The sequence below is a fragment of the Equus caballus genome, chromosome X (genome assembly GCF_041296265.1).
Source record: "Equus caballus isolate H_3958 breed thoroughbred chromosome X, TB-T2T, whole genome shotgun sequence".
Classification (NCBI taxonomy): Eukaryota; Metazoa; Chordata; class Mammalia; order Perissodactyla; family Equidae; genus Equus; species Equus caballus.
In genome coordinates, this window is record NC_091715.1 from 39549570 (window position 1) to 39573223 (window position 23654).

The 23654-nt window shown below is 38.8% G+C and overlaps 2 protein-coding genes across 5 annotated transcripts in view; one reads left to right on the forward strand and one right to left on the reverse strand.

Moving 5' to 3' along the window:
* Nucleotides 1–21192, reverse strand: part of UXT (ubiquitously expressed prefoldin like chaperone) — a 117753-nt gene extending 96561 nt beyond the window's left edge. For 2 of the 4 annotated variants that reach the window (XM_070258637.1, XM_070258638.1), the window contains exons 1-2: nt 20987–21185; nt 3280–3485 (exon numbers count right to left, since the gene is read on the reverse strand). The gene's annotated coding sequence lies outside the window, so the exon portion shown is untranslated. Of the gene's footprint in view, nt 1–3274; nt 3486–20986 lie in introns of all 4 variants that reach the window. The other 2 variants (XM_001492729.6, XM_070258636.1) reach the window with 2 other exon arrangements.
* Nucleotides 21193–21259: 67 nt separating this feature from the next.
* The window catches only part of ZNF81 (zinc finger protein 81), a 67816-nt gene continuing 65421 nt past the window's right edge, over nt 21260–23654 (forward strand). Inside the window, exon 1 of the mRNA XM_023634156.2 lies at nt 21260–21389. The gene's annotated coding sequence lies outside the window, so the exon portion shown is untranslated. The remainder of the gene's footprint in view (nt 21390–23654) is intronic.

The following is a 23654-nucleotide window of genomic DNA, read 5'->3' on the forward strand; positions in this document are numbered from 1 at the left end:
CTGAAGGATATATTCACTGGATAGAGTATTATTGGCTGAAAGTTTTTATCTTTCAGAATTCTGAATATATCATTCTACTCTCTCCTAGCCTGTAAGGTTTCTGCTGGGAAATCCACTGAAAGCCTGATAGAGGCTCCTTTCTAGGTTATTTTCTTCTGCCTTGCTGCCCTTATTATTTTTTCTTTGTCATTGACTTTTGCCAGTTTTACTAATATATGCCTTGGAGAAGGTCTTTTTACACTGATGTAATTAGGAATTCTATTTTCTTCGTTTAAATTCAATTCCAGCTCCTTCCACATTTTTGGCACATTCTCAGCTATTATATTTTTGAACACATTCTCTGTTCCTTCCTCCCCCTCTTCTCCATCTTGAATACCTATAATCCTTATGTTCAATTTCCTAATTGAGTCAGATATTTCTCAGAGAATTTCTTCATTTCTTTTTAGTCTTAGCTCTCTCTCCTTCTCCACCTGAAGCATGGCTAAATTTCTGTCCTCTATATTACTGATTCTGTCCTCCATAATATCAGCTCTATTTTTAAGGACTCCAGATTTTCCTTTATCTCACTCATTGTGTTTTTCATCTCCAACATTTCTGATTTTTTTTTTTATAGTTTCAATCTTTTTTATAGAGAATTCCCTCTGTTCATTAATTTTCTTCCTGAGATCACTAAACTGTCTTCCTGAGTTTTTTCGGTAACTCGTTGAGTTTCTTCATGATAGCTATTTTGAATTCTTTGTCATTTAGATTGTAAATTTCTGTGACTTCAGGATTGATTGGGTACTTGTCATTTTCCTTCTGGTCTGGAGTGTTAATATATTTCTTCATGCTATATTATGGGGTGGATTTTTGCTGTTGCATAGTGGTAGAATCTGGTCACAGATTCCACCTGCCACGACTGCAGGGGCATGAGCTGTGTCTTCTGAGCCCTCTGTGATGCCTGGCAGATGTTCCCGTCCATTGGAAGCTCTGCCAATGGGGCCCACCTGCATTTTCCCACTAACTGCTGCTGCTTTATACATGCATGGGTGGATGCTCTGGCAGGGATCCCCTGTTCTGGCCGACCAACCAAGCTGGTATGCCAGGCAGGACGGGGGGTTGGGCACTTTCTTTTGCATGTGCAATCCCAAGTGCCCCTACTCTGCACTTACTGTCTCTTGACTTGGCCTGCTCAGCTTGGTGTTGGCACCCCTGCGATTGCTTAGCAGCCTCAGTGTGGAGCATTCCTATGGGCTGGGAGGCAACTCAAAGAGTGCAAGCTTTCCCACGGAGGGCTGCCTTTACAAAAGGGAAACCTTCTCTCAGTGTCATGTGCTGTCAGTGAGGTCCTGCACCCTAAATCACTGCCGATCAGGGCAGGAGAGGAGACCTCCTTATCTCCTTCCATTGCCTCCTTGGGGGGTCCAGCACTCCCACCTTCAGACGCATGTCTGTGTGGATCTCTCAGACGTTTGTTGTGTTGTGTGAATGTCCTCTGCTGGTTTATGAATATCCTTTTTGTTGTATCTTAGTGGGGAGAGACTAAGAGAAGAGCTCACTCTGCCATGATGCTGACATCATTCACCAAATAGATTTCTTAATTTAAAAGCATGCAGTCACCAAGAAGATGCATCAGTCATGAGCATTTATGTATGTGTTGTGTGTATGCTTTTGAAATATATAAAACAAAAAAATTGATACAACAGGAAAATTTTTGCAAATATTCAATTACAGTGGAAGAATAACATATTTCACAGAAATGGACAGATCAAGTAGATGAAATGGAAAGGTACAAAGGTTGCAATAATACAATTAGCAAACTTAATATTTTATATATCTACTTTCAATCTTTATTCTGTACTCAACAGAGAATGTACATGTTTTACACATAAAATGTAACATTCTGAGAAATTCTTGCACTAGGTCACAAAGGAAATAATAAATCTTTCAAAGTGATATCACACAGGCCATATTCGCAAACCACAATGCAATAAAAATGGAGATAAAAACAAAGAGACAACAAAAACTTCAAATGCCTGGATAGTAAAAGCACTCACATATAATTAATATTGGGGTTAAGGAGGAAATTAAAATGGATTATCAACTACTTAGAACTATGAGAGCATGAGAGCACTACACATAACACCTATGCGATGGGAAAAGTGATATACTTAAGATGATTTATATCATAAAATGAATTTATTACTAAACAAGAAAGACTGAAGCCAATTATTTAATATTTTAGTACAGTCTGTAGGAAAGGAAAACAAAATATCCACAAAGGAAGTAAGTAAAAGTTAAAACAGAAATTCACAAAGTAATTAGCAAATTATTAGTGGTTAGGGAAATGCACATTGAGACCACAATGAGATATCATCTTACACCCTTTGGTTTGGCAAAAATAAAGCAGTTGGGCAAGCCTAAATGTTGGCGAAAGTGTGGCTTTATAAGATCTCTTATACACTGTTGGTGGGAGTGTAAATTAGTGAAACCATTTTGAAAAACAGTTTGGCATTCCCTTCTACAATTGGACATTTCCATCCCTCACCACACAGTGAGTCCACTCCTAGGATTATCCCCAAGAGACCCTCTTGCCCACGTGCCCCAGAAAAGATGTAAAAGGACATTCATGAAAGCCTGTTCACAACACAAAGCCCAGAAACAAATCAGATGCTCACCAAAGGCATTAAAATGAAGAAACAACATTGATACCCAACAATATGAGGAATGTTATGTGAAAAAATATAAATCGCAAACAATTATATATAGTATGATACATTCATTCTAACATTTTATTATAACATTTCCAGACATAAAGAAAAGTTGAAAGAATTTTAAAGTGAGCATGCACAAAAAACACACTTTATTATATTTGTTTTATCTCATATCTATCCATTTATGCATCCTTTTCTCCACTCATCAAGTCATTTTCTTTTTTTGATGCATTTCAATATATGTTACAGTCATCAGCACACATGACCCCTAAAAACTTCAACATGCATATCATAAACTAGAGTTCAGTATTTGTTTACATTTGTAAAGAAAAATTTACATACAGGAAAATGCACCATTTGATGAGTTTTGAAAAGTGCATACAGACTTCCAGTTTCAGCTCTGACATATTAAGAGCTTAGAAGTTGTCACTGTCATCCTTACAACAAGAAAGAAGCTGAACAAACTAAAAATCAATGACTTCTCATAGACTCTACAGAGAATTGAGATTATAGGGCAAACTGTCACCCCCAAATCTGGAGAGACAAGCAAATACAGAGAATCACAGCCAAGATCAGCTTACCTTACCTGGAGCAGAAGCCATTGGAGTCATAAGGTCGTAGGACATTCACTGGTAATTTTGACAAATTGCTGGAGGCTGAGTATGGATTAGCTTGAGAGGAAGAAACTTCTGGGGGTCCAGTCTTGGGAAGGCTTCACATTTTCATGGATTTTGCTTACAGGAACCAAATCAGGTTCTCAAGGTGAAGATCTAAGAAAAGTCCCCTCAGGTTCTGGGAAAGAGGAGGATTAAAGTTACCATTTTGAAATACACCCAGAGCTTTCTCCATAAAAAAGGACTATTCTCCAAGGGACATAACTGTTCTAGAGACTTGTCTATGTTGGGGAAGGGCAATCAGTCAACTCTAGCCCCCTCTAACCTTCCTGTGTAATCTAAAGAGAGGTCAAAATGGCTAAGAAAGACTTCTGAAGGACACATTCCAGGGGCTCAGCCTCACTAAAAGAATAAGATTTAATTATGTGATTACAGAACATTCCCTCCCCTTCACTCCTTACCACCACATCAATAAGTCTTCAGTAAAACTACAGTGGATTAAAACTGAAAGAGCTACAAGACATAGACTCTACATAATGAAGGAGTTCTTAGGGAAACCCAAAGACACCACTTTTTTTTTTTTATTGAGTTATTGATAGGTTACAATCTTGTGAAATTTCAATTGTACATTAATGTTTGTCAGTCATGTTGTAGGTGCACCACTTCACCCTTTGTGCCCACCCCCCACCCCACCTTTCCCCTGGTAGCCACTAAACTGTTCTTGGTCCATAGTTTTAAATTCCTCATATGAGTGGAGTCATACACAGATTATCTTTCTCTCACTGGCTTATTTCACTTAACATAATTCTCTCAAGGTCCATCCATGTTATTGCAAATGGAATGATTTTGTTCTGTTTTGCAGCTGAGCAGTATTCCATTGTATATATGTACCACATCTTCTTTATCCATTCGTCTGTTGATGGGCACTTAGGTTGCTTCCACGTCTTGGCTATTGTAAACAGTGCTGCAATAAACATTGGGGTGCACAGGACTTTTGGGATTGCTGACTTCAGGCTCTTTGGATAAATACCCAGTAGAGGGATGGCTGGATCGTATGGTAGTTCTATTTTTAGTTTTTTGAGCAATCTCCATACTGTTTTCCATAGTGGCTGCACCAGTTTGCATTCCCACCAGCAGTGTATGAGGGTTCCTTTTTCTCCACAACCTCTCCAACATTTGTTGCTATTAGTTTTAGATATTTTTGTCATTCTAACGGGTGTAAGGTGATATCTTAGTGTAGTTTTGATTTGCATTTCCCTGATGATCAGCAATGATGAGCATCTTTTCATGTGCCTATTGGCCATCAGTATATCTTCTTTGGAGAAATGTCTGTTCATGTCTCCAGCCCATTTTTTGATTGGGTTGTTTGATGTTTTGTGGTTGAGTTGTGAGAGTTCTTTATATATTAAGGATATTAAGCCTTTGTCAGATATATGACTTGCAAATATTTTTTCCCAGTTAGTGGGTTGTTTTTTTGTTTCAATCCTGTTTTCATTTGCCTTGGAGAAGCTCTTTAATCTGATGAAGTCCCATTTGTTTATTCTTTCTATTGTTTCCCTTCTCTGAGAAGGCATGGTGTCCGAAAAGATCCTTTTAATACTGATGTCAAAGAGTGTACTGCCTACGTTTTCTTCCAGAAGCCTTATGGTTTCAGGTCTCACCTTTAGGTCTTTAATCCATTTTGAGTTTATTTTGGTGAATGGTGAAAAAGAATGGTCAATTTTCATTCTTTTACATGTGGCTTTCCAGTTTTCCCAGCACCATTTGTTGAAAAGACTTTCTTTTCTCCATTGTATGCCCTCAGCTCCTTTGTCAAAGATAAGCTGTCCATAGATGTGTGGTTTTATTTCTGGGCTTTCAATTTTGTTCCATTGATCTGTGCACCTGTTTTTGTACCAGTACCATGCTGTTTTGATTACTGTAGCTTTGTAGTATGTTTTGAAGTCAGGGATTGTGATGCCTCCCGTTTTGTTCTTTTTTCTCAGGATTGCCTTAGCAATTCGGGGTCTTTTGTTGCCCCATATGAATTTTAGGATTCTTTGTTCTAATTCTGTAAAGAATGTCATTGGGATTCTGATTGGGATGGCGTTGAATTTGTAGATTGCTTTAGGTAGAATAGACATTTTAACTATGTTTATTCTTCCAATCCATGTACATGGAATGTCTTTCCATCTCCTTATGTCGTCATCCAATTCTCTCAGAAAGGCCTTGTAATTTTCATTATATAAGTCCTTCACTTCCTTAGTTAAATTTACCCCAAGGTATTTTATTCTTTTTGTTGCAATTGTGAATGGTATTGTATTCTTGAGTTCTTTTTCTGTTGGTTCATTACTGGAGTATAGAAATGCTACTGATTTATGCAAATTGATTTTATACCCTGCAACTTTGCTGTAGTTGTTGATTACTTCTAACAGTTTTCCAATGGATTCTTTGGGGTTTTCTATATATAAGGTCATGTCGTCTGCAAACAGCGAGAGTTTCACTTCTTCCTTCCCTATTTGGATTCTTTTTATTCCTTTTTCTTGCCTGATTGCTCTGGCCAGGACCTCCAGTACTATGTTAAATAAGAGTGGTGATAGAGGGCATCCTTGTCTTGTTCCTGTTTTCAGGGGGATGGGGTTCAGTTTTTGCCCATTGAGTATGATGTTGGCTATGGGTTTGCCGTATATGGCCTTTATTATGTTGAGGTAGTTTCCTTCTATGCCCATTTTGTTCAGAGTTTTTATCATAAATGGCTGTTGGATCTTGTCAAATGCCTTCTCTGCATCTATTGAGATGATCATGTGGTTTTTATTCCTCAGTTTGTTGATGTGGTGTATCACGTTGATTGATTTGCGGATGTTGAACCATCCCTGTGTCCCTGGTATGAATCCCACCTGATCCTGATGTATGATTCTTTTGATGAATTGCTGAATTCTGGTTGCCAAAATTTTGTTTAGAATTTTTGCATCTATGTTCATCAGTGATATTGGCCTGTAGTTCTCTTTTTTCGTGGTGTCCTTGTCAGGTTTTGGTATCAGCGTGATGTTGGCCTCATAGAATGTGTTAGGAAGTGTTCCATCTTCCCTAATTTTTTGGAATAGCTTGAAAAGGATAGGTATTAAATCCTCTCTGAAAGTTTGGTAGAATTCCCCAGGAAAGCCATCTGGTCCTGGGGTTTTATTCTTTGGGCTGCTTTTGATTGCTGTTTCAATCTCTTTCCTTGTGATGGGTCTGTTCAAATTGTCTGCCTCTTCTTGAGTTAGCTTTGGGAGATTGTAGGAGTCCAGGAATTTATCCATTTCCTCTAGGTTATCCATTCTGTTGGCATATAGTTTTTTGTAGTATTCTCTTATAATCTGTTGTATTTCTGCAGAGTCTGTTGTTATTTCTCCTTGCTCATTTCTGACTTTGTTTATTTGAGCTTTCTCCCTTTTTTTCTTTGTAAGTCTGGCTAGTGGTTTGTCAATTTTATTTATCTTCTCAAAAAACCAGCTCTTTGTCTCATTGATCCTTTCTACTGCCTTTTTCGTTTCAATAGTATTTATTTCTGCTCTGATTTTTATTATTTCTCTCCTTCTGCTGACTTTGGGCTTCATTTGTTCTTTTTTCTCTAGTTCAGTTAGGTGTGCTTTAAGGTTGCTTATTTGGGATTTTTCTTGTTTGTTAAGATGTGCCTGTATTGTGATGAATTTTCCTCTTAATACAGCTTTTGCTGTATCCCATATGAGTTGGTATGGCATGCTATTATTTTCATTTGTTTCCAGGTTTTTTTTATTTCTTCTTTAATTTCTTCAATGATCCATTGCTTGTTCAGTAGTGTGTTGTTTATTCTCCACATCTTTGTGCCTTTCTCAGCTTTTTTCTTGTAATTAATTTCTAGCCTTATAGCACTATGATCTGAGAAGATGCTTGTTATTATTTCAATTTTTTTAAATTTGTAGAGGCTTGCCTTGTTTCCCAACATATGGTCTATCCTAGAGAATGTTCCATGTGCACTTGAGAAGAATGTGTATTCAGCTCCTTCAGGGTGGAGTGATCTATATATGTCTATTAAGTCCAATTGTTTTAGTTTTTCATTCAGCTCCACTATTTCCTTGTTGATTTTCTGTCTGGATGATCTGTCCATTGATGTGAGTGGGGTGTTGAGGTCCCCTACTATTATTGTGTTGTTTTTAACATCTTCCTTCAGGTCTGTTAATAGTTGCTTTATGAATCTTGGTGCTCCTGTGTTGGGTGCATAGATATTTATAAGCATTATTTCTTCTTGATGAAGTGTCCCTTTGATCATTATATATTGTCCCTCTGTGTCTCTCTTTACCTGTCTTATTTTGAAATCCACTTGGTCTGATATGAGAATTGCAACACCTGCCTTTTTTTCCTTGCTATTTGCTTGAAGTATTGCCCTCCACCCCTTCACCCTGAGTCTGTGTTTGTCCTTGGGGCTGAAGTGTGTTTCCTGGAGGCAACAAATTGTTGGATCTTGTTCTTTAATCCATTTTGCCACTCTGTGTCTTTTAATTGGAGAGTTCAATCCGTTCACATTGAGAGTGATTATTGATGCATGTGGACTTAATGCTGTCAATCTGTCGCTCATTATCTTGTTTTCCTGCGTTTCTTTTCCTGTGTGCTTTAGACTACCCATTTAATACTGCAATTTCTTATGCTGGGTTTCTTAGATTTTTCCTTATCTATGATTTGTGACTCTGTTCTGTACTTTATTTTAGTGTCTACCTTGAAGTTTGTATTTAGAATCTCGTGTATAATATAGTCTATTCTCTGGTGGTCTCTTACTTACTCGACCAATACTGATTTAGACCCTTTGCTCTTCCCCTCCTAAATAATTATTTTCATTTTTTATTCCAACTCGTCTTATTCATTTGTAGTTAGAGTGCTAAGATCGCCCTTGTTTTGGTAGTTTCCTTATTTTTACCCTAATGCTATAGTTGAATATTTGCTATCCGGTTCTGGTTCTATCCATCGGTCTCCCTAGTCTGTGGCTTGTGTCCCCTTTCTCCCTTTTTTCTTTTTTCAAGTATGAGAGCCTTCTTGAGGATTTCTTGTAATGGAGGGCTTTTAGTTACAAATTTCCTTAACTTTTGTTTGTCTGGAAAAGATTTAATTTCTCCCTCATATCTGAAGGAAATTCTTGCTGGATAGAGTATTCTTGGCTGAAGGTTTTTATCCTTTAAAGCTTTGAATATATCACTCCATTCTCTCCTAGCTTGTAGGGTTTCTGTAGAGAAATCCACTGACAGTCTGATAGGGGCTCCTTTATAGGTTATTCTCTTTTTTTTTCTTACTTCCCTGAGTATTCTTTCCTTATCATTCCTATTTGCCAACTTTACTATTATGTGCCGTGCGGTGGGTCTTTTTACATTGACAAATCTAGGCGATCTAAAACCCTCCTCTACACACATTTCTCCATTGATCCCTAGATTTGGGAAATTCTCTTCAATAATTTCATTAAGCACACTTTCTGCTCCATTTTCCTTTTCCATATTCTCAGGAATTCCTATGATGCTTATGTTCTTACTCCTCATTGAATCCATTATCTCTTGGAGATTTTCCTCATTTTTTTTAATTCTTAGTTCTCTTTCTTCCTCTGTCTGGCGCCATTCAGCCTGTCTGTCCTCGATTATGCTGATTTGCTCCTCTAGGTTGTCTACACGGGCATTCAGGGAATCCGTATTCTGTTTTATCTGGTCCATTGTGTTTTTCATCTCTAGTAATTCTGTTTGATTCTTCTTTATGATTTCAACCTCTTTTGTGAAGTAACTCCAGAACTCGGCTTGTTTCTCTATCTTTCTCTCTACCTCATTGAGTTTTTTGATTATAGCTGCTCTGAATTCATTATCACTTAGTTTACCTAATTCCAAGTCCTCAGGACTTAATTCTGTGTTTTTATTGTTTTCCTTCTGGTCTGGGGCTTTTATAAATTGCTGGATGGTAGAGGAGCGGTTTTTTCTCATGGTGGTAGAATTCAGTTGCAGTTACAGCCTGTCACCACTAGATGGGGGTCGAGAGCGGCGTGTTAGCTCTCCGCCTTCAGGGCAAGATGGCTGCGCCCACTGGCTTTGTTGGGGGGAGGGGCTGTTACTCACATGCGCCGGTCTGTGTTCAGATCAGTTCTGTTCTCTGGTCTCCCAAGGCCCTTGATTTATAGGGTCCCCGTGGACGGAAGCTTTCCCCCGTCAGCGGGTCTCCACTGAATCAGCGGCAGGAGTCCTGGATGATCCCCCGGTCGCGCGGCCCCTCCCCCGCTCCTTCCCGACCCGCGCCGCAGCGATCGCAGACTCTAGGGGAGGGAGCGATGTTCTCTCCTACCGTTCCAGCGCCTCCAAAGGGGTAAAGCTAGGTTTCTGATCTCCGCCTTCTTGGTATTGTAGGTCTCTAACGAGCTGGCATTATGTTTATTCTCTGAAATTCAGTTCTTCCAATCTTTTGTTGTATTTTGGAGAGGAGAGAATCCCGGGTCAGCTCACCCCGCCATTTTGCTCCGCCCCTCTCCTCTCCAAAGACACCACTTTTTTTCTTCTTAGGGAGAAAAATAAACAGGAACACTAGAGGAATCTCAAGCCTCTGGCAGCCACAGCCACAGCAAACATTAAACACAGCCTAGCTCCTAGTCAGATTAACATAAAACCTGACATTAAAGGCCTATATACCTCAGATACCCAAAACATCATGTCCAGCTTTGGACAAAACAATTATAAAAGCATGCTAAAAGGCAAGAAAAACAGTCTGAAGAAACAAAGCAAGCATCAGAACCAGATTCAGAGGACACAGATTTTTAAATTATGATATAGTGAATTCAAAAAACTATGTTAAGTTCAAATAAATATGTCAAGGATTCTAATGGAAAATATAGACAACATGCAAGAGCAGATGAGTAATGTAAGAAGAGAAATGGAAACTCTAAGGAAGAATTGAAAGGAAATGCTAGAAATCAAAAACACTGTAACAGAAATGAAGACTGCCTTTCATGGGTTCAGAAGTAGACTGAACACAGCAGAGGAAAGAATCAGTGAGCTGAAAGATAATATCAATAGAAACTTCCCAGACTGAAATGCAAAGAGAAAAAAAATGAAAGAAAGAAAAAACAAAGCAGAATATCCCAGAACTGTGAGACAATTACAAATGGTGTGGCATATGCACAATTTGAAAATCAGGATAAAAAAGAGATAAAGGAGCAGAAGAAATATCTGAAGAAGTAATGACAAAGAATTATACAAGATTCATGGCAGGCACCAAATCACAGATCCAGCAAGCTCAGAGAACATCAAGCAGGATAAGTATCAAAACAATCTACACCTAAGCATATGATATTCAAACTGTAGAAACTCAATGGCAAAAAAGAAAATTATGAAAGAATCCAGAGGGGGAAAAAACCACCTTATCTATAAAGGAACAAGGATAAGAATTACATTGGACTTTTCATTGGAAACCATGCAAGCAATAAGCAGAATGAAATGTTTAAAATGTTGAAAGAAAAACCCCAACAATCTAGAATTCTATAGCCAGTGAAATTAGCCTTCAAAAGTGAAGGAGAAATAAAGACTTTTTCAGACAAACACACACTGAGGGAATTCATTGCCAGTAGATCTACCTTGCAAGAAATGTTAAAAGAAGTTCTTCAGAGAGAAGGAAAATAATACAGGTCAGAAACTCAGATCTACATAAAGAAAGGAAGAGTGTTGGAGAAGGAACAAATGAAGTTGAAAGGGATTGGAGGATGCCAACCCAAAATATACCAGTTTGGCATAAGGATTGTTTTGAGTTGAAGGCAATTAGCTCTCTGCCTTTCCCCTTCCTATCTAAAAGCAGGGCATAAATTTCGCTTTTGTAAAGAAAATTTCCATTTGTAAAGGTGCCCTCCTCTCCTGTACCAGAAAAAGGAAAAAGACTCCAGAGACAACTCTTACATCACCTGAGATGACTTGCATCTGCATAACAAACTTTACTAAACAACCTTTATTTACCATACATTTTCCTAATCACCTTTCCACAACTTACCCTACCCCCAAGCCCAAACTTCCTTTTTCTTTGTCTAGTTTCTTCTCCACACTCTGTTACCCTTTTTAAAAATGGAACATAAGCCCCCGGATCTAATTGCCTCTTTGGGGTCTTCACTTCTTTCCTATGAAGGTCTCCATATGCATATGTAATAAACTGTTTGTCCTGTTAATCTGTTTTTTGACACTTTAATTTGCAGGATCCCAGACATTGAACTTAAGAGAGTAGAGGAAAAGGGGGTTTTTTGTCCCCTACAAAGTTAAATTTTTTATTTTTCTTGTTCTTAATCAATGTAATAGACATCTATTTATTCAAAGTAATAATGATTGCAATGTATTACATGATTATAGTCTATAAATAAGTGAAATAAATGACAGCAACATTATAAGAGAGCAGAGGGAAGAATTGGGAATACTTAGCTATAAAGCACCTGTACTACCTGTGAAGCAGTATAGTTAGTTGAAAGTGGCCTTAGATTAATTGTAAATATATATTGCAAACTCTAGGGAAATCAGTAAAAAAATTTAAAAAGAAGTATAATTGATATGCTAAGAAAGGAGAAAAAAATGGCATAACAAAAAATGATCAATTAATCCCACAGCAGGCAGAAAAGAGGGGAAGATTAAAAAAAGGAAAAAGAACAAGTGCAACGAATAGAAAACAGGTAAAAGTATGGTAGATATTAATCTATATCAAAAATCACTTTGTTGTGTGAATGATCTAAATACGCCAATTAAAACACAGGGACCTTCAGAGTGGATAAAAAAACAAGACCTAATTATATGTTGTCTACAAGATACCCATTTTAATATATAACATAGATAGTTAAAAGTAAAGGGATGGAGAAAGATATACCATGCTAATACTAATGAAAAGAAAGCTGGAGTAGCTATATTAATTTCAGACAAAGCAAACTTCAAGACAAGGACATTTATTGGGGATAAAGAGGGACATTACATAAGGATAAAGGGGTCAATTATCCAAGAAGACCTAACAATCAATGTGTATGTACCTAACAACAGAGCATTAGAATATATAAGGAAAAAATGGATAGACTGCAAGGAGAAATAGACAAATCTACTACTATAGATGGAGACTTCAACCCTCCTCTTTCAGTAACTGATAGACCCAACAGGCAGAAAATCAATGAGGATTTGGTTGAACTGAACAGAACTATCAATCAACTGGATCTAATTGACATTTATAGAATACTTCATCCAACAACAGCAGAATGCACATTCTTTTCAAGCTCACATGGAACATTCACCATGATAGACCACTTTCTGGGCCACAAACACACTTTAACAGATTTAAAAGAATAGAAATCATACAAGTATCTTCTTCGACCACAATGGAATAAAACCATAAATCACTAATAGAAAGACAGCTAAAAAAATCCCAAAATATTTAGAGATTCAACCACACAATTCTAAATAAAACGTGGATCAAAGAAGTCTCAAGAGAAATGAAAAAATATTTGAAGTAAATAAAAATACAACTTACCAAAATGTGTGGGATACAGGGAAAGCAACACTTAAAAGGAAATTTATAACCTTGATGCATATATTGGAAAAGATGAAAGACTAGAATGAATAATATAAGCTTCCTCCTTAGGAAATAAAGACATACAAATGGCCATTAAGCACATGAAAAGATTCATTAGACAGCAGGAAAATGCTAATTAGTACCACAAGGAGATATTACTTCACATCCATTAGAATGGCTCACATTAAAAAGACTAGTTTTACCAGGTGTGGCCAAGGATGTGGAACAACTGGAACTATCATATATTGCTGGTGGGAATGTGAAATTGTAAAAGCATGTTGGAAAACAGCTTGGCAGTTTCCTAAACATGTAAACATACAGCTACTGTATGACCCAGCCACTTCACTCTTAAGTATTTACCCAAGAGATATAAAAGTTTATGTCCACACATAGACTTGTACACAAATGTTTCTAAAAGCTTTATTTGTAATAGCCCAAACCTGGGAAGAACTCAGAGGTCCATTAACAGTTGAATGGATAGACGGGTTGTGGTAGTACTTGCAATTGGGGAAAGCAATACCATGCAGCAATAAAAAGTAATTGATACACACAACAACATGAATGATTTCAAAATAATTAAGCTGGGTGAAAGTCAGATACGAAAGAGAAAATACTGTATGATTCTATTTCTACAATATCCTAGAAAAGGCACATGAAACTATAGTGACAGAAAAAATATCAGTGGATACTTGAAAGTGAGGATGGAGGGAGCGATAGCTTCCAAATAGGCATGAAGAAACTCTGGGGGGGCAGTGATAGAAATATTTGTTATCTTGATTGTGGTGATGTTTACACGGGTGTATATTGATCTGTCAAGTTTTGAATAAAAATGAAAATTTTAGAGCATTCTAATTTAGGAACATCAAAGAAAAAAAATCCTACATAAAATATCAGCAAATAGAACTCAACAGTACATTAAAAGAATAATACATCATAAGCAAGTAGGGCTATAGTAGGATTACAAGGGAAATTCAAAAATTTTTGAAGTATACTAATTGAACTAAACATGGGAAAAAATCACTGAGAGAAAAACTGATACATATGATTTTAAACATATGAAAAAATGCTCAATCACCTTCATACTAAGAGAAATGAAAATTAAAACTACACTTGGGATACCATTTCTCACCTATCAGATTGGCAAAGATCTAGAAGTTTAACAACTGCCTCTGTTGATGAAGCTGTGGGAAAACTGACACTCTCATTCACTGTTAGGGCTAGTTAAAGTGAAACAATCCTATGGAGATGAATATGGAAATATTTACCAAATTAAAAATGCATTTAGTTATGACTCAGCAACCGCATTTCTGCGACTCTATTCTAAGAATACATCTACACTTGTTGTATTACAAGGTGGCTCATTGTGGCATTGTTTGAAATAGAAAAATATAGGAAATCAATCCAAGTGTTCATCAGTAGAGTTCAAAGAAATCAATGAAATAAAGTCATCAGCTTGATTCCAATCAGCAGACTCAAGAAGCATCAAGATGTAACATTAGAAGTAAGAAAAAACATGGTTTCAGAGCCAGGACAAAGAAAGATCTGGGAACCAGAATATCTGACAAGTTGCAATTGGGGAAGGAAACCGGAATCCATGAGTATAGATTGTGTCCAGGAGTTCTAGTAGAATGTGATGGTAGTACTTACTATTCATTAATTGCACTGATATTTCTTACGCACTAATTGTATGTTATGTAATGTACGTACTGGCAATCAGAAAAGCAGTAAACCTGATGCTGGCACATGAATATCAAGTCTCAACAAACAAACAAACAAACATGCAAGGGGAGGAAAAACTCTTTACGGAAGAATGTCAGCTAATAAATATAGAAAGATGATAGAATTAGAAAATCACCATTTTGCAATCCCAAGTTAATCACTGTTCTAGGCAAAGATCATCAATCGATGCTAAAATCATTTTGTCAATGCTTACTGAGGGTTATGGGCTGAATTGCGTTCCCCCAAAATTCATATGTTGAAGCCCTAACCCCCCAATATCTCAGAGTGTGTGACATATTTGGAGATATGGCCTTTAAAGAGGTAATTAAGTTAAAATGAGGCTGTTAGGGTGGGCCCTGATCCAATCTGACTGACATCATGATAAGAAGGGGAGATTAGGACATACAGAGAGACACCAGACGTGCACAGAGGAGCAACTATGTGAAAAGGCAGCAAGAGGGTGGTCATCTGCAAGCCAAGGAGAGAGGCCTCAGGAGAAACCAACCCTGCCAACACCTTGATCTTGGACTTCCAGCCTCCAGAAGTGGGAAAATAAGCTTCTGTTGTTTAAGCTGCCCAGTTTATGGTACATTGTTACGGCAGCCCTAGCAAACTAATACACTGGGGAAAAGATTATTCACAGGGTCCCTAAAGAATGACCCCACAGATAAGTAATTAAACACAAAAGGAAAAAGATTTCTTTACAATGAGGAAATTAAACTTAGCATTACCAAATATAGGCTGCTTCGAGACACGACTCACTGAGAGGGACACATCATCCATGTAGATTTCTTTCTCAAGATCTCTGACCTGAATATATTCATGAGGAAGCAATCAGAAATGCAGAACTATCTACAACACAACTGGCACAGGCTCTTCAAACATATCAAGGTCATGACATACAAAATAGGCTGGGAAATACTCTTAAAGGCTGAAGAGAGATTAGAGACAGAAGAGGCATGACAACCAAATGTAATGCATGAACTCTGTTTGGATTTGGAATTTAAAAAAAAGTTGTAAATAAATTTGGGGATAATTAGAAAAATTTGAATCTGAAAAAATCTGAATTTGGACTGCATAATGTTATTGTATTATTGGTAAATTTCATAGGTGTGATGAGATTTTTTTGGAGGGGGGGAGCTGATGGAACTGATCTGTATCCTGATGGTGGTGGTGGTTACACAAATCTATAGATGTATTCAAATTAATAGAACTGTACACCAAAAAGTTAATTTTACTTACGATGATTTTTAAATAAAATTTAAAATCATAACTTGGATTTCTTAGATGTGAGAATGGGTTTGTGGCTATGCAAAATCAGTTCTTGTTCTTAGCAGTGTGGAAATATACAAAGATGACCCAAATGGGAACAAAGGCTAGTTATTCAGAGCTTTCTATAGCAAGGGAGTCAGCCCCCATCACTTGTTGTTAGCAGGGACTCAAAGGCAGCCAGGGAATTCTGGGAAAGCTTCATAGTGATAAAAGGGAAAGCTTCAGGAGTGCTCTGATTGGAGGCTGTTAGCCTGGGGAAGCTGGAGGCAGGTTAACTAGAAGCAGGGCACCCTATGTGATTGGTTTAGGGAACGGATCTGGCTTTCCCTGGTTGGACCTAAGTGGGAAGTGGAGAGTGGGGGCAAAAAAGGAGGGGGCTGGTGGTCACTGACCAAGTCCTGACCATCTAGACCAATTGCTGCAGAGGTAGTGGTTTGGCTTCCCGGGCTTGTTGCTGCAGAGGTTGTAGGTCAGAGTTCTATTGTAATATATACAGTCTGGCCATTGTCCATTTGTATATTCAGTCCCTCAGGGCTAGTGGTTAAGTTCAGCACCGTCTGCTTCAGTGGCCCGGGTTCAGTTCCCAGGTGCAAACCTATATCACTCCTCAGCGGCCATGCTGTGGCAGTGACCCACATACAAAAGAGAGGAAGACTGACACAGATGTTAGCTTAGGGCGAATCTTCCCCAAGCAAAAAGAGGAAGATTGGCAACAGATGTTAGCTCAGGGTGAATCTTCCTCAGCAAAAAAAAAAAAAAAAAAAAAAACAGAAAAGAAAAAGAAAAAAAGAAGTCCCTCAGGAGATACACACTGAGTATTTAGCTTTGAAGGAGCATAATGTCTGCAGCTTAGTGTAAAAAGGTATTATAAAACAAACATGCTAGAGTCCTCAGTTTCCCCATTGCTTCTACTGTTGTCCCTTTCTTTTTTTGCTATCTACCTCTCCCCCTCCCACATGAAATCTGATTAGCAGATAAGCCACAAGGCATACAAAAATAATTCTTGGAAAATAGTGTTCTGATGGTATGGGGCTCTGATCGAGTGAGGGGCACAAAAACAGGAACGACTCCCCAACTGTGAGCTTCTCTTAAAGTAAAACACTGTCCCCTAAGCCCAAATTGCAAGGACACATACTCAACCTTCCTCTATAAAAACCCTAATCCTGCTCTAATCGGGGAGTTACCTGATGCACATCGGCTGAATAAAGCCTTTAACCTCTATCTCAGTCACTTAAATCATTTTCTTAGGACATTATTTTTAAATGATGGGGCCTGTAAGTATGGATGTATGTATAAAAAGAGAGAAAGCAAACGTTGCAAAAGTTAACAGTTGTTATATCTAGGTGGAGGGTATTTGGATGTTCATAGTACAATTCTTTCAACTTTTGTGTAGGGTGAAAAATTTCTGTTAAAAAGCTGGGTGTAAAATAAATAAGCTATCATTGCCTGCTATCTAGGGACATATGCAAATGGTTGTGGCTGTCGGTCCGGAGGTCCCTGCTCAGCCATTGAACCTGACACTCTTATGAGGTTTTCTTGACCTCTGTCAGTGGAAGACAGACAATATCTTACAATATTGTAAAATATTTTTCACCTACTAAAGGAAGGTATGCAAGACAAGACTGATCAGAAGACTGTGGAGATTACTCCTTGCATCTACTGGAGGACAAAGAGGTGCTCATCATTATGTCCTTAGCTGCAGATATGAAAATACTCTGACCTTGCATCCTTCCTCATTTTCTGCTGGATGCCCACATAAATGTGAAGATTTGACACTGGCCTGCTCCAGGATGCAGGACAGTCAGTGGTAGAGTTTAACAGGAGATGCTGATCTTCCTATTTCAAGTGGCAGTCCCCCGTATTTCCAACTCACCTCACCCAGCCCCATCCATTTCCCTTTAGCAGTTACCGCCTTTTAACACTGTTTATTGCCTCCCTCTCCCACGAGGATGTCAGGTCCGCGAAGCTAGGGATTTGGCCACTGTTTTGCCTCACCACTGACTGGTGATCAATAAACATTTGATGAATGAACAAATTGAGTCTTATGCACTCACAAGTTCTCTCTTTAGTATTTCCTGTACTACTCATACCAAATCAATTTTATAAGTAGTTGAGTCATCCAGAGATGGCTGCAGAGTCTTTTGGAGGGAATAATTAATCTTTTAAGAAAATGAATCCCATGTATGTGCTTTGCCGCTCTCTACATGTGTGGTAAAGGTACCAAAAATAAAGCAGTTGATTACTCCACATATGCAAGAGGCAGAAATCACTGCAGTATCAGCACAAACGAGTAAAGAAGCAAACAGTCAATGAATAAGATCATTTCTGATACAAAGAAAGGCTTTGAAGAAAACTAAAGCATGGTGAGGAGCTGGAGACTGGTGGGGCAGGTCAGGGAAGAAAGACATCTGAAGAAAAGACATTTGAGCAGATACATGAGCGGCATGATGGACTGAGCCATGGAGCCAGAGCATCTTTGCCAGGGACCACAGTAAGTGTCAAGGCCATGGAGCTCCTGCCTCCCTGCCTATCCTACCAGTGGGTGGTATCTCTGGGCTGGGGCCAAAGATTTTCTTGCTCCATTCAAGGAAGGGACAGCACTTTTCTCCATGTAGACTTTCTCTTTTTACCTTTAGATATTCGTCTAACAGTTTAATTTTCCCAATTTATTTAAATATTTAGTTAGTTTTAATCATACAATTAGCACTCAATGCACTTACCACCCAAAAGAAAAGGTATGGCCTTGTCAATAACTTCCATCTATCCATGTGGCCCCCCAATTCATTGCCCTGAGGTGAACATCACCCTGAATCCCAAGTTCATCAGTTTTTTATTTCCTTTTGATGCAATTTTATCACAACTACACAAAATCCTAAATAGTTCATGTTCTATATATCAGTAGCTTTTAATTTTATAAAAGTGTGTTATGCTGTATATAACCTTTTGGGAATTGCAGGTTTTTTCCCCTTAATATTCATCCACATGGTTGGATATTGTTCTAGTTCATTCATTTTGACTCCTGTTGATGAGCATCCATTTTCGCATCCAGGTTTTGCTGTTGTGAACAGGATGCCATGCATAGCCTAGGTTTCCTGTGCAAGTGTTCCTCTTGGATATATTTCTAAGAGTAGACTGGCTGGATTGTGAGGTATGTAAATATTCACTGTAGGAGGGAATGCCAACTGTTTTCTAAAGTGGTTACACTGATTTATATTCCTTCAACAGGGCAAAAAGATCCTATGGGTGCACATCCTCTCCAACACTTAGTATTGTCAGACTTACATTTTGCAAATTGAATGGGTGTAAGATATCATCTCATCATGTCTTATTTGCATTTCCCTGATCACTAATGACTTCAAACATCTCTTCACACATTTATTGGCTCTTTCCTTCTTCTCTGAAATGGTCTAACAGATAGACCTATTTTTTTTAACACAACTGTAGTACTATTATGACACCCAGCAACATTAACAATGATTCCTGGCACTCAATTACAAGTGTATGCGTGCCAAATGTGCTTCCACTAATTATGTTTCTTCTTTCATTTATTCCTGCAACAAACATCCAGACCAGGGCAATGAGGGCAGAGAGAGAATCTGGACCAGGAGAGTCCAACCCTCTAAGAAACTAAAAATTACCTCAGACTATAAAAATCTGTCCTGCCATTCATCAGGCTGGGAGAACAGACACAGATAAAGTCAGATGTAAAATTAACAAGAAACATTATTTCTCCCTAGGACGTGCTGCAGCTATGATGCCATAAAGAATTCCCACTTTGAGTGACTACTGCCTTCTTAGGCACTGAGACACTTTGTTCTTTACAATCATAGACTATCAGAAACTGCTGTTTGAAATGACACCAGTATGAATGAAATATCCCACTCTTGCTGGAGATTCTAAATCACATAGACACAAAGAAGCAGGCAAGATTTCCAACCCCGGTGCAGAGACAAAGGGTATCTAGACATAACATTCTACATCTATCTTAACTTTACTCTTTCCAAGGAAACAGGACTCTGGGTTCACTTTACAGTCCGCATACAGCCCTGCTTTGCTTTGAGCCTACCAAAACATAGCTTCATTTACATTTCATCTGAACTTCACCATCCCTCAGGATCCTATACCTCTATCTTTTCCTTTGTTTAGTGAGCCGTCCCATGGTTCCTCTGGTGTGTGGTCTCCCTCATTGATTGATGGATCTGTCAGACTACAAATTAGTCCCAGATGGTCTTAGGCTGATTGGAGTAGGATGCCCTTACATTCTAGATTGTCAAACTAAGGCCCAGAGGGGATGTGACTGGACTGAGAGCATCCAGCAAGTCCACATCTGAGCCTGTGCCAGCTCCCCTCAAAATGCCTTCCTCACCTGCGGCTTCAGAAAGGCCTTCAGCGGGCCCAGGGCCTTCTAGCTCTGTCACGGGGTTCCCTGGGGGAGGAGATATTTGAACTTGGTTTTGAAGGATAAGAGGGCATTCTCAGGTGAAGGGCAGCACGACTTCTGCCCCTTCTGCCCCATGACCTTTCTCTCAGAAGGGCAGGAACATCTCCAGAACGTCCATATTGGAGGTGAGAAGGAGCAGCAAAGCTTCTGAAGGGCAGAATCAGTCTTGTCTTAAAGCTACATTTGCAAAGTAAGGGCCCTATCATCACGTAGATTTTATTTTATGAGGAAATAAAAATAATAAAGTTCCCTAAAGATGTTTTTACAGGCATATTGCATTAGATTAAGGAAAAATAAAAAAATTATTATTGGTACATACTTTTATCTTAGCTGGGGTAGCTGGAGGGGGAGATAATGCGGATTATGGGAGCATTCAAACCCCACAGCCAATCCCCACAAGCACAGCAGAGGGGAATCTAACACTGGCTTCTCCCCCAGCGCTACAGCCCAGGAGGGCTTGCAGCTCCCTGATTTCTTCCCCTCCTTCCCCCCTGGTATGTTCCAGGAGAAGCCTGTAACCAGTCTGACTTCTCCCCGCTTCTCATCCTGTGGTATGTGCCAGGAGATAACAGCCATTGGCACCTCTGCGTCTTTCCAGAGGCCTCTCAGCTTCTCCGAACGTTACACAGATCCATAGGGTACAGATCTAAAGACCCCTCCTCCAGGGAGCCTGCCTAGAGAAACGTCCCCACCCCTGCTCTTCCCACCTGTGAGACAGCTCCACCGCTCCGCTCTGCGAGTGTAGAGGTTTCCTCATTCTCGGTACGGAACGAACACTCCTCCAACATGGCGCACCCCGTGGGGAAGCGCGACCTGGGCGCGGCCATGTTCCCCGCCTGACAACAATGCCCAGGCGCACAGAGCGTCCCAAAGCACCGCCTCCGTCACAGCGCCATGTCGACTCTTGGCCGACAGCGGCTTCGAAAGTGGTTTTGCCCATGCGCAGAACCACGCCCCCTTCGTGCGACGCCCCAAACCCCGAGAAGGGGCGGTGCTAGGGGTGGTGACCGGAAGCCGCTGCGGTTCTCAGCCGCGGGTTAAGAGTTGCTGTCGGGAGGTTGTCGCTGCTGTGTGCTGGAGGGCTGCGGAGGTGATGGGCGGCCCGGGAGGGTGAGTGCTCGGGGAGTGTGTGTGGTCAGGATGGAATAGCTTGTTTGGCTGTAGGTAGTTGGATGATTCGTTCATTATTTTGCAGGTTTTCCTCCTGTCAACGTTAAGGTCTTAAAGTTCGCTCTAAGACCCACAGGGTTTGGTGCGTTATGTTCTAAGTGTTTTCTAAGAGTTGATAATTTTTCTTTTGCCCACGAGTTATTTGGAAGTGCGTTTTCAGTTTCCAAAAGTTTATCTTTTTAGTGGATTTCTAACCTTAGTTTTCTGTGGTCAGAAAAATGTCTACGCGAAATTCTTCTTTGAAATATGAGGAGACTCATGGCCTAGTGTATGGTGGTTTTTTTATAGATGTTCCATATATAACTTGAAAATAATATTTGAGTGTTTAGTTGTCAGTTTTGTCGTACAAAATTTGTACTCTTTTTTGTCTGCTGCTTCTACTACTGAGAGAGGAGGGAAAAATTCTCCACTGTGATGGTGATTTGTCCTTTCTGCTGTGCGTGATCCATTTTGAGTTAAGTTTTGTGTAAAGTGTGAGACTTAAATTGAGGTTCATTTATTTGAATGTTCAGTTCAAGCACCATTTGTTAAAAAGGTTGTCTTTCCTCCATTGACTTATTTTGCACCTTTGGGAAAAATAAATTGGTGATACTTGTGTGTGACTATTTCTAGGTTCTCTGTTCTGTTTCGTTGATCTGTCTATTTTTATCATGAATGGGTGTTGAATTTTGTCAACACTATATGAATTTATATGATCTTGTGATTTTTCTTTTTTAGCCTGTTAATATGGGAGAATACACTGATTGATTTTTTAATATTGAACCAGCCTTACATTCCTGGAATAAACCTCACTTGGTAGTGGTGTATAATTCTTTTTTATATATTGCAGCAATTCATTAGCAATTACTTCTTTTTTTTGAGGATTTTTGCATCTAAGTTCATGAGAAAGATTGGTCTGTAGCATTCTTTTTTTGTGCTGTCTTTGTCTGGTTTTAGTATTAGGGTAATACTAACCTCATAGAACGAATTGGAAAGTGTTCTCTTCTATTTTCTGGAAGAGATTGTGTAGAATTATGCTAATTTTTCTTTAAATGTTTGGTAGAATTCTCCAGGGAAACCATGTGGGCCTGGAAATTTCCTTTTGGAAATGTTTTGATTATGGCTTCAATTTCTGTAGTAGTTATGTAACTATTCAGATTGTCTATTTCCTATTTTTTCAGAGTATCTATGTAATAGTGGGTGAGTTGTTTGAGTTTGTGTTTTGTGAGGAATTGGACTATTTTATCCAAGTTATTGAATTTATGTCCTTAAAATTGTTTGTGGTATTCCCTTCCTTTCCATTTCATGAATGCAGGATTCATAGTTATAGCTCCTGTTTCATTTCTGATATTGATAATTTGTACCTTCTCTCTTTATCTTTGTCAGTCTTGCTGGAGGATTACCAATTTTATAGATCTTTTCAAAGAACCAGGTGTTTGGTTTCATTGATTTTCTCTATTCTTTTTCTGTTTACAATTTCATTGATTTCTACTCTTATGTTTATTACTTCCTTCTGCCACTTTGCTCTTCTTTTTCTGGGTTCTTGAGGTGGGAGCTAAGATTATTGATTTAAGACCACCTTAATTCTTTTCAAATATAAGCATTTGGTACTATAAATTTCCCTCTCAACACTGCTTTATCTGCATCCCACAAATTTTGATATGTTATGTTTTCATTCATTACTTTTTAATTTCCCTTGAGACTTCCTCTTTGATCCATGGATTATATAGAAATGTATTATTTAATTTCCAAGTGTTTGGAGACTTTTCTGTTATTGATTTCTGGTTCGATGCTGTTATAATCAGTGAACATGCTCTGTATGATTTCAATTTGTTGAGGTTTGTCTTATGACCCTTGGTATGGTATATCTTGGAGAATGTTCCATGGGTACTTGTAGAGACTATGTATTCTATTAAGTTTGGCTGCGGCAGTGCTGGTATGTTCAGTTAGGCTATCCTTTTCTTGGTCCTTTGACTAAGGGGAGTAGGCTTTTCCTAGAGCTTTTTCATCTGTGCCTGTTGACAATTCTGAGTAATAAGCTTCTCCAGTGCCCTGTTGGTGATATATGGGAAGGAAAGTGAAACCCAGGGAACTCACCACTGTGTTATTCCTCAGGCCCTGAGGTCTGTGGGCTGTCCACCTTTCCTTTTTCCTTTCAGAGTCTTCCAATTTGTATTTGTTGTGTTACATCAATTTTTTTCTAGTCTCTTCTATACTTATTGTTCT